Source organism: Rhincodon typus, chromosome 22 (genome assembly GCF_021869965.1).
Source record: "Rhincodon typus isolate 14 chromosome 22, sRhiTyp1.1, whole genome shotgun sequence".
In the NCBI taxonomy this organism is placed as follows: Eukaryota; Metazoa; Chordata; class Chondrichthyes; order Orectolobiformes; family Rhincodontidae; genus Rhincodon; species Rhincodon typus.
The window spans coordinates 47,432,597-47,441,675 of NC_063353.1; the positions used below are offsets into that span (position 1 = coordinate 47,432,597).

Below are 9,079 nucleotides of genomic sequence, written 5' to 3' on the forward strand. Positions count from 1 at the left end.
TACTCTGTATTTTCACCCACCCCCAGTTAGCCTTTCATCCCCGCACTGATCAAGAATCCATCTACTGCTGCCTCAAAGACTCACTTTGTCAGCATATGGAGCAGAGTTCCAAAGGCCCTCAGTGAGAAAATAAATTCTCCTCATCTGTCTTAAGTGGGCAACATCTTATTTATAAAGGGTGACTTCCTGTTTTAAGTATTTCCCACAAGAGGAAGCATCCTCTCCACATTCCCTGCTAAAGGTCCCTTGGGATCTTCCATGTTCCAATCAAGTCACCTCTGACCCTTCAAACTTCCAATGGATACAAGCCCAGCCTGTCCAAGCTTTCCTTATAAGGCAATCTGTTTAGGACAGGGTTGATCCTCAAACTTTAAGAGGGTGGGAAATGGGATGCCAGCCAGGATAGCTTCAGAATAGTCATGACTAGGGTCCTTTCTTCTCCCTGTATTGCTGAACACTGTTCCACAACCTAACTTTGCTGCCAAATCTACACTTACAATTTTTTTTTAACATTACTGTTTAAAAAAAAAGCTTCAAGACAGTAGAAACTGCCGATGCTGGAGTCTGAGATAACAAGGTGTGGAGCTGGAGGAACACAGCAGGCCAGGCAGTATCAGAGGAGCAGGAAAGCTGACGTTTCGGGTCTGGACCCTTCTTCAGAAATGGGGGAGGGGAAGGGGGTCTGAAATAAATAGAGGGGGGCACTGTGATAGAAGGTGGATAGTGGAGCGGATAGGTGGGAGAGAAGATGGACAGGTCAAGGAGGTGGGGATGATGCTAGTAAAGGTGTATGTAGGTAGGAAGTTGGATTGGGGATTGGTCAGTGAGGTGGGAGGAATGGATAGGTGGGAGGGAAGACGGACAGGTCAAGGAGACAGGGAGGAGATCAGGGGTGGGGAGGTTTTGAAGCTAGTAAAGTCCACATTGAGACCATTGGGTTGTAGGGTTCCAAGGTGGAATATGAGGTGCTGGAGAGACAGAACTACACTCACCTTTACTAGCATCATCCCTGCCTCCTTGATCTGTCCGTCTTCTCTCCCACCTATCTGCTCCACTATCCACCTTCTAACACTGTCCCCCACCGCTTCTATTTATTTCAGAGCCCCCTTCCCCTCCCCCATTTCTGATGAAGGGTCCAGACTCGAAACGTCAGCTTTCCTGCTCCTCTGATGCTGCCTGGCCTGCTGTGTTCAGCCAGCTCCACACCTTGTTATCTGTAAAAAAAAAAGCTTGTTGTTCTTGTCGAAGTGTATCAATTAACCTTCTACATAAAACATCTGCTACTTTTACCTACAAATATAAGGATAGGGACTCAATTGTCTTTGTCCACTGTATTACAGTTTAAGGTCACCGTCACAGTCTAAAAGATACAGGGTAGGCCATTTTGGACTGAGACGAGGAGAAATGGCTTCACCCAGAGAGTGGTGAGCCTGTGGAATTCTCTGACACAGAATGCAGTTGAGACCAAAACATGGAAGGAGACAGATATAGTTCTTAAGGCTAAAGGGATCAAAGGAGAAAGCCGGAACAGGGCACTGAGTTTGATGAATGGCCATGATCATATTGAATGGTGGAAGCAGGCTCAAAGGGCCGAATGGCCTACTCCTGCTCTTATTTTCTGTTATGTTCAGGCAGAATTCTGTTGGATGATCAAACACGAAAACCTTTCCATAATTATTTGTTTGTGAATTTTCACAACAAATACTATAATTTAGTTTAGCTTAATTAAAGTGATTTAAAACCCAAGGTAGTCACTGTTTATCTGAAACACAAGCAGAAATAGCTGGAGAAACTCAGCAGGTCTGGCAGCATCTGTGCAGAAACAAACAGAGTTAACACTTCAAGTCCAGGGGCGACCCTTTTTCAGAACTGTAGTTCTTAGTTTTATCACAGTTTCTCTGATCTTTCCTCTGCACTTAATGCATTCTAGGCCTTGACCTTTCATCTGAGAATCTCAACTAAAAGAAAGTTTAAAAGTCTTTTGTTTTATATTTAAATGAAAGTTGTAAAAGTGACCACTGCTCCAGACATCATGTTCCAAAACTGCAACATCAAGACCGAGCAATATTTTGATAAGAACATAAAAGTGGTGAAAGAGATTTATTTCCTGGCGAGTTTTTCCAAGTTTGGGATTATCTGCAATGATTGTTAAGACAGCTAACAGAGACATCAAGCAATTGCCAAACTACAGAAATAGCTAACAATTATTCGTTTGTCTGATTGATCTCCAAAACTAATTAAACCATGTCTCCACAACTAATAACTGAGCTTTAAAGGATTTGATCATGTTAGAAACTAAATATTACAACAGAGTACTGGTTGCTTGTGTTGAATTGGTCAGGAGATCAGCTGCCCTTGCAGAAAGATCAGTCATTAACTAGCTCTGCCATCAAGGCATTCCATCACATGCTAACACACCAAGATTGTAATGTTATTAACCAGTCTACAACCATCAGAAAATGTACATGATTGGCAAAGCCATTGGCAATGCGCAGTTGATATCTTAATCTACTAGATTTCAAATGCAAGTATTCCAATTTTTTGGTAAAATTACAACATATACTCTTAAAGCAAAGTTTGAGACTAAATTTATTCAGTGATTGAAAGTAATGAGGCAACTTATACATCAGCAATATTTGCACTGAGTTGAAACTCCCTCTCTCCTGTTGTCTCGCTATGTCTTTACAATGGGACATCAGCTGACCACTGGGTTTACAGGTCAGAGACTGCTCCTAAAACTGACAAAACCGGAGCTGAAAGGTAACTTTATGAGTAAACGTTTGTCTATGAAATAACAATCCCCAGAGACAGATATGAATTTGTGTAAACTAATTTCAACAAAAACAAAAGACATGCAGTTCGTTATTGTCATTGCTGGATTATAAACCATTGAAATGCAACAAGCCTGAGCTCAGGTTCTATTGGGAGACATGACGGCATCGTGGTTTTTTTTGTCACAATATAAAACTGTTTCCCTTCATCAGCCGGGCACACCATCTGTAAAGACTAATTTTCATGTTGATTCCAAGGCAACAATTTGGATAAACCTTCAAGGAACTAAGAGTCCATTCTGCAGATTTTCATTGCAGCTACATGATCGTCATAGAGTCATAGAGCACGGAAACAAACCCTTCGGTCCAACCAGCCCAGGCTGGCCATAATCCCAAACTAAACTAGTCCCACCTGCCCACGCTTGGCCCATGCCCTTCTAAACATTTCTTGTTGATGTGCTTTTCCAAAATTTGTTTTAAACATTATAACTACCCACATCCACCACTTCCTGTGGAGGTTCATTCCACACACAAACCACTCTGTGTAAAACTTTCTGATGAAGGGTCTAGGCCCGAAACGTCAGCCTTTCTGCTCCTATGATGCTGCTTGGCCTGCTGTGTTCATCAGCTCTGCACCTTGTTGTCTCGGATTCTCCAGCATCTGCAGTTCCTACTATCTCTGTGTAAAACAAGTTGCCCCTCATGTCTGCCACTAAAACGATTGTGGTTGACCTCATCTCGGCCTCAATTCCACTTTATCTTGCCAACTCTCCATAACCCCTTAACCCGTTACTCATTAAAAACATCTGTCCATCTCCTCCTTAAATTTACTCAACATCCCAGCATCCAATGCACTCTGGGGTAGTAAATTTCACAGATTCATCACAGTTTGAGAGAAGTAATTTCTCCTCATCTGTTCTGAATCTGCTGCCCATTGTCCTAAAACTATGACCTCTTGATATAGATTGTCCCACAGGAGGTAAACATCCTCTCTAAGTCTACTTTGTCAATTCCCTTTAGCATCTGATATACCTCGCATTCTTCTAAGTGACTCTGACTTTGAACTGCGCCATTGTTCTTTCTTGATCTCATGTTGTGATACTAGACTTTGAGATTGGCAGGAATACAGCACACACTAGGGAGGTGGTCACCTTGACAGCACGTGTGCATTGGTGCAGCCATAGGCAGCTGAACTGCCACTTTCAGTGATGAGCTGGTCGATGATTCTATGAACGAGTGGGTTTGCACCCAGGGCCAGTTTGACTTCAGCAGTGAGCAGGTTTTAGGTACAAGGAGTTTTGACTTATTGGGTAAAGATTGCCAGTTAATATGTGCGTAGCATGCAGTGCTTTGGTAGTGTCCCTACCTCTAAACTAGCAGATGCAGGATCAACTTACACTTGCCCCAAAACTGACATAAAACATCTGAACAGTTTCATTAAAAATATTGTTTTGAGTCACAGGAGATATATTGCTTTTGTTTTATTTGACCAAAAGCTGGGGGAAGATGTTTTCACAAGATTGATTATTACATGAGTATATATAGTGGTTGTGAGTCCCTCTTAATTCATAGCAACATGGTTATTATGTTTAAAATTGTAAAACAGCATTTAACTGGAATATGAAGGGAATGTCAACCCTTAGGCTCTGAATATAAATGAGGCTGAAGAAATGGATTTAATTGTGCTAAGAAAGAAATGAGATGTGTTTAACATTCCATTCAGATACTCAAACGTGTGGTTGGGTGATCTACTGTTCCTTGTGGTCTGGTATGTCACTTACACCAGTGATGGAGACAGCAACATAATAATTTGCTATCACAGTTTCAGGCTTGGATTTCAAAGTTAATCACCCACTTAACAATTAGAACACTTTGGTGACAGCAAACATACAATTAATTTGGAACTCCTACCAACTACAATTTGAAACTGTGATGTCAGCAGCAGGGTTTCCAGAACTGCAAACATTATTGCAAAAGCAAAGAACTGTTACAACAGAGAATGGGGAAGTAAAATTACAAGAGATACATGTTTTGTAAAAGAAATACCATAAAGGCATTAAGCGAACAGGCCACTGTCAGACTTTGCTGCTGCTCGCAGTTGTATCTACAGCCTTGACATAAATCTTTCAGATTGTTCTTCAAAAGGTTCCTTAGCACAGCACTTAGACAGTCTGACCTTTGCAATCCCCAAATCATTCCTAGCTTTCAATTCTGTGCATTGTCCTTAGTATTTGCACAATAACTGTGTGCCTTTCCACCACACACCGGTAGGATAGTAACTAGAACCAAACAAATCAATCGGTCAGTTCAATTACCGTCCCACTCCCCTCCCCCAACCCAACATCCTGAAGAATCTGCAATTTCCACCTTGCTTTATCCCATCTGCTGTTAATGTGATTTATTACTTTGTAGAGTAGAATGACTAGTCCTGACAGTTTGGCAAATTGCAGCATAAATCTCTCTCTCATACAGGAACTGAGGTATTTTTAGCATGAGAGACAACAAGGTGCAGGGCTGGATGAACACAGCAGGCCAAGCAGCATCATAGGAGCAGAGAGGCTGCCTTGCCATGAAACATTTTTAAGAAAATTATGCTTTAACCATACACTATAGTATAAGGCACAATGTGTCTAGCAGTCAGAAGACAATAAACAAGCTCAGTTACAACTTTCCTGCTCCATGTGAAACCAGTTGTAAGAAACCTCTGAGCTACTACTAAACACAATGTGATTGTGTGTGCGTTGTTGTTCTCTTGACTGTGTCCCACTGCTGCACCCCACAACTTTGCCTCACGTCTGGGGGTACAGATGTGCACGCAGCTGATCTTAAGTACCTCAAAGGGAGGAACAGAGTGCTACACGAGGGATGCAGAGTTCAGTGGAGGCTGTTGAACAACAACGGGAAACAGACAAGTGGAAGTTTGTGGGGAACAGGAAACTGGGGGCCGTAGATAGGGTGGAGCTTGGTGGATCCACAGGCAAGGTGTTGGAAACATGAGGCTGGAGGTGAAGACGGGATTGTTTGTTTTAGTGCTGTCACAAGGTTGCATTTGAGGAAAATAAGAGTGACGCCCATTATAGTGAATTTAGAGATGCTGTAATTGAACACAGAACAGAGAAGATTACACGTGGGATCTGTATGACTCAGTCACTGAGCACATGCTGCATTTGTCAGTGAATACTCGATGCACTATCTTAAAAGAGTCTTTCAAAAAGGTCACTGCTCCCGAAATCAGTTGAACTTTTGTAGAACAGGGGTCTCGGTTCCGATCACCCAGTACTGCACTATGTCTACCTATTAGGCTGTTAAAGAAAAACGCATGGTATTTATACAAACAAATTTCTGAATTTATCTGGAAATCCCCCTGTAAACATTTTTCCTCTAGATTGTTACAGACAAAAGAAGTTTGTTTGCTGCCAAAAAAAATGACATGTTTGCTTCAGATTATCTTATTCGAAATAAAACGTTGGTTAATTCCATCGTTGTACTCTATTGAATATTCTGAGACAACACAAAAGCAACGACTGAACAGACAGCTACAACCTCTGTACACAGCCCAGAAAACATGGGAACAGATGTAACCCATTCAGCCCATAGAGTCTGCTTTGCCATTCAATCTCATAAGATAAAGATCAGGATTCCAGTGACTTTCTAGAAAGCTGTTCTGAGTCACAGGAAATGTAAAAATACACATTCTAAAATCTGATTGGAATAATTTTTTTGGATTAAACTAGAAAATCATATTACCAAATACAGTCAAAAGGAGGATCAGTGTTGAATTCACTCCGTACAGTTCTGCATTAGACAACCTCCAATATGTGCCCCTTTGTGGATTACATTGTTTTAAACACAGACTGTCCTAGAGGAAAGAAAAATAAAAGTAAAAAGGGAATCAGTAACAATCATCGAAAGCCCTGTTTGAAGCTGTCACGTTGCAGTGTAACAATGTGTGGGGAGGCAGGTTCACACACACAGTCAGACACTGGGCTGCACCAGTTGTTTCCCACAGAAATGATCTATTGTGTTTGAGCCGACATTCCTCTCTGGCAGGTTTTTTTTTTAAAAAGGGCAGCAGACAAGTCGCAAGCTGTGTCATAAAAGAAGCTCCTGCAGCCAGCCCTGGCTCTCATACAGAGGGAAATAAACGCTTATACACATTGTAGGTCTCAGTCACACAGCCCCGCAGGTCTTTTGTTTAAAAGCTAACTGCCATACCTTATAAAGAAAAGAATCCCTGGAGTAGATGCAGTTGTGTTCTCTATCTCTCTGAGGAAGTCTAGCAGGCTCCTTGTTCTCTCGTGAAGCCTGTGCCTTGTGTAGATGGATCAGTACCTACTGTTCACCGCTCTTATACTGTTAAAAGACCAAGGCAGGGAGCTTTGAAAACGTTGATTAAGGTTGGGTCACGTGAGACTTCAGTGTCAAACAGCATTTTATGGAGTTAGACTGCCCTCAGATTGGCTCCACCCTCCTAGATCTCCTTTCCCCACTCTCTTCAAATTTAATTCATATTGCAAGAGGAAATCAAGGGGATTATGTGTGTGTCCCAGGGGTAATGCAGTGGGCTAGAGATCATTTTGCACAGACACAGAACGAGTTATTGATGATAGGTCATATGTATAAAACTGTGATTATGCGAAGGTTCTTTTGTATTTCTGAGAAGGGGATTTATGATCGGTAGAGACTGCAATATGCTTCAACTCCAATAGTATAAGACTTTCCTGACAGTAACCAATGCCATTTTAAGTTGAGAGACTCCTGACGTAGTTAGCAACCCCCTCTGTGGAGCGCTTTGTAACATAAAGCATCTACAATATGTCTGTTTCTCTGCTGCCAGATGGGCCGCTGGCCGACATTTACACATCAGCTGAATACATAATCATTTCCAAACTCTAACTCCAAGACTTCGTAATATTGCAGACAATATTCAAATATTCCCGTGGCTGAGGACTGTAGCATTCACGAAAGGATACATCCGTGTTAACTCTTTGAGCCCTCCAGATTACTTTCATTTTCTATTTCAACCATTTGATGGTAGTACCCAGCCAAGTCAGATCGTAGAGGGAAACTTGGTTTGATAGACCAAATGTTTTACTTTTGCAGTCTCGTTATTGTGGTGGTTAGTTTCTGAAGATATCCATGTGAGACTGCCAATTCCTGAACAATAGTATACAAGTTTATTACAAAAGACAAAAAAAAAGCTAAATAGAGTCACAGAGTCATAGAGTTGTACAGCATGGAAACAGACACTTTGGTCCCACTCGACCATGCTGAACACATATCCTAAATTAATCTAGTCCCATCTTCCAGCATTTGGCCCATATCCCTCTAAACCCTTCCTATTCATATACCCATCAGATGCCTTTTAAATGTTGCAATTATTACAGCCTCCACCACTTCCTCTGGCAGCTCATTCCATACACGCTCCACCTTCTGCATGAAAAAGTTGCCCATTAGATCCTTTTTAAATCTTTCTGCTCTCAGCTTAAACCTATGCCTTCTAGTTTTGGACTCCACTACCCTGGGGAAAATAGTTTGGCCATTCATGCCCCTATCCATGCCCCCCATGATTTTATAAACCTCTATAAGGTCATCCCTCAAAATCCAACGCTCCAGGGAAAATATCCTCAGCCTATTCAGCCTCTCCCTATAGTCAAACCCTCCGACCCAAGCAACATGCTTATACATGACAGATTTTAACATATTCAGCAAAAAGATAGATTCAGCTTTGCTCCGCACAATATCCCTTACAGACACTCAATCCTGCTGCAGTCTCACACCCAACTTAACCCTTTGATTCATTACTTAACAGTCGCTTTCCAGGTTTAATGGCCATTATACCCGTGTCATCTACTAACCTCACAGGTATCCTGCTGGGTGCTTAACCTTAGTTACATGCTGTAATGGAAATTATGCCTTCGGTTTACTGTTCCAAATTACTTTCTGACCTCTTAAAAAGAAAGTACCTTTATAGAACTGAAATCATCAATCTGTTTTACCTCTATACGAATTCCCAAATTATAATAAAATGCAAAAAAAATTGTGAAATATTGGTAAGGAAGGTTGAACACTATGAGGGTAAATATGTTAAATGCGTCAACAATTAAATGCAAAAGCTGTAGAACAGATTCCACTTCAAGGACATTTATAAACACAATGGTTTGAATAACCAGAGATAACACGGTGTGGAGCTGGAGGAACACAGCAGGCCAGGCAGCATCAGAGGAGCAGGAAAGTTGATGTTTCGGGTTGGGACCCTTCTTCAAGCATCTGCAGTTCTTGCTACCTCGGTTTGAATAATCAGACTC

General features: G+C 41.6%; 1 protein-coding gene across 2 annotated transcripts in view; it reads right to left on the bottom strand.

Annotated features, from left to right (window-relative positions):
- fam107b (family with sequence similarity 107 member B) overlaps nucleotides 1-7,814 on the bottom strand; it is a 111,097-nt gene extending 103,283 nt beyond the window's left edge. Inside the window, exons 1-2 of one of the 2 annotated variants that reach the window (XM_048610482.1) lie at nucleotides 7,745-7,814; nucleotides 6,987-7,148 (exon numbers count right to left, since the gene is read on the bottom strand). The gene's annotated coding sequence lies outside the window, so the exon portion shown is untranslated. Of the gene's footprint in view, nucleotides 1-6,518; nucleotides 6,631-6,986; nucleotides 7,149-7,744 lie in introns of those variants that run through there. The other variant, XM_048610483.1, reaches the window with a different exon arrangement.
- Between the last annotated feature and the right edge of the window lie 1,265 nt (nucleotides 7,815-9,079).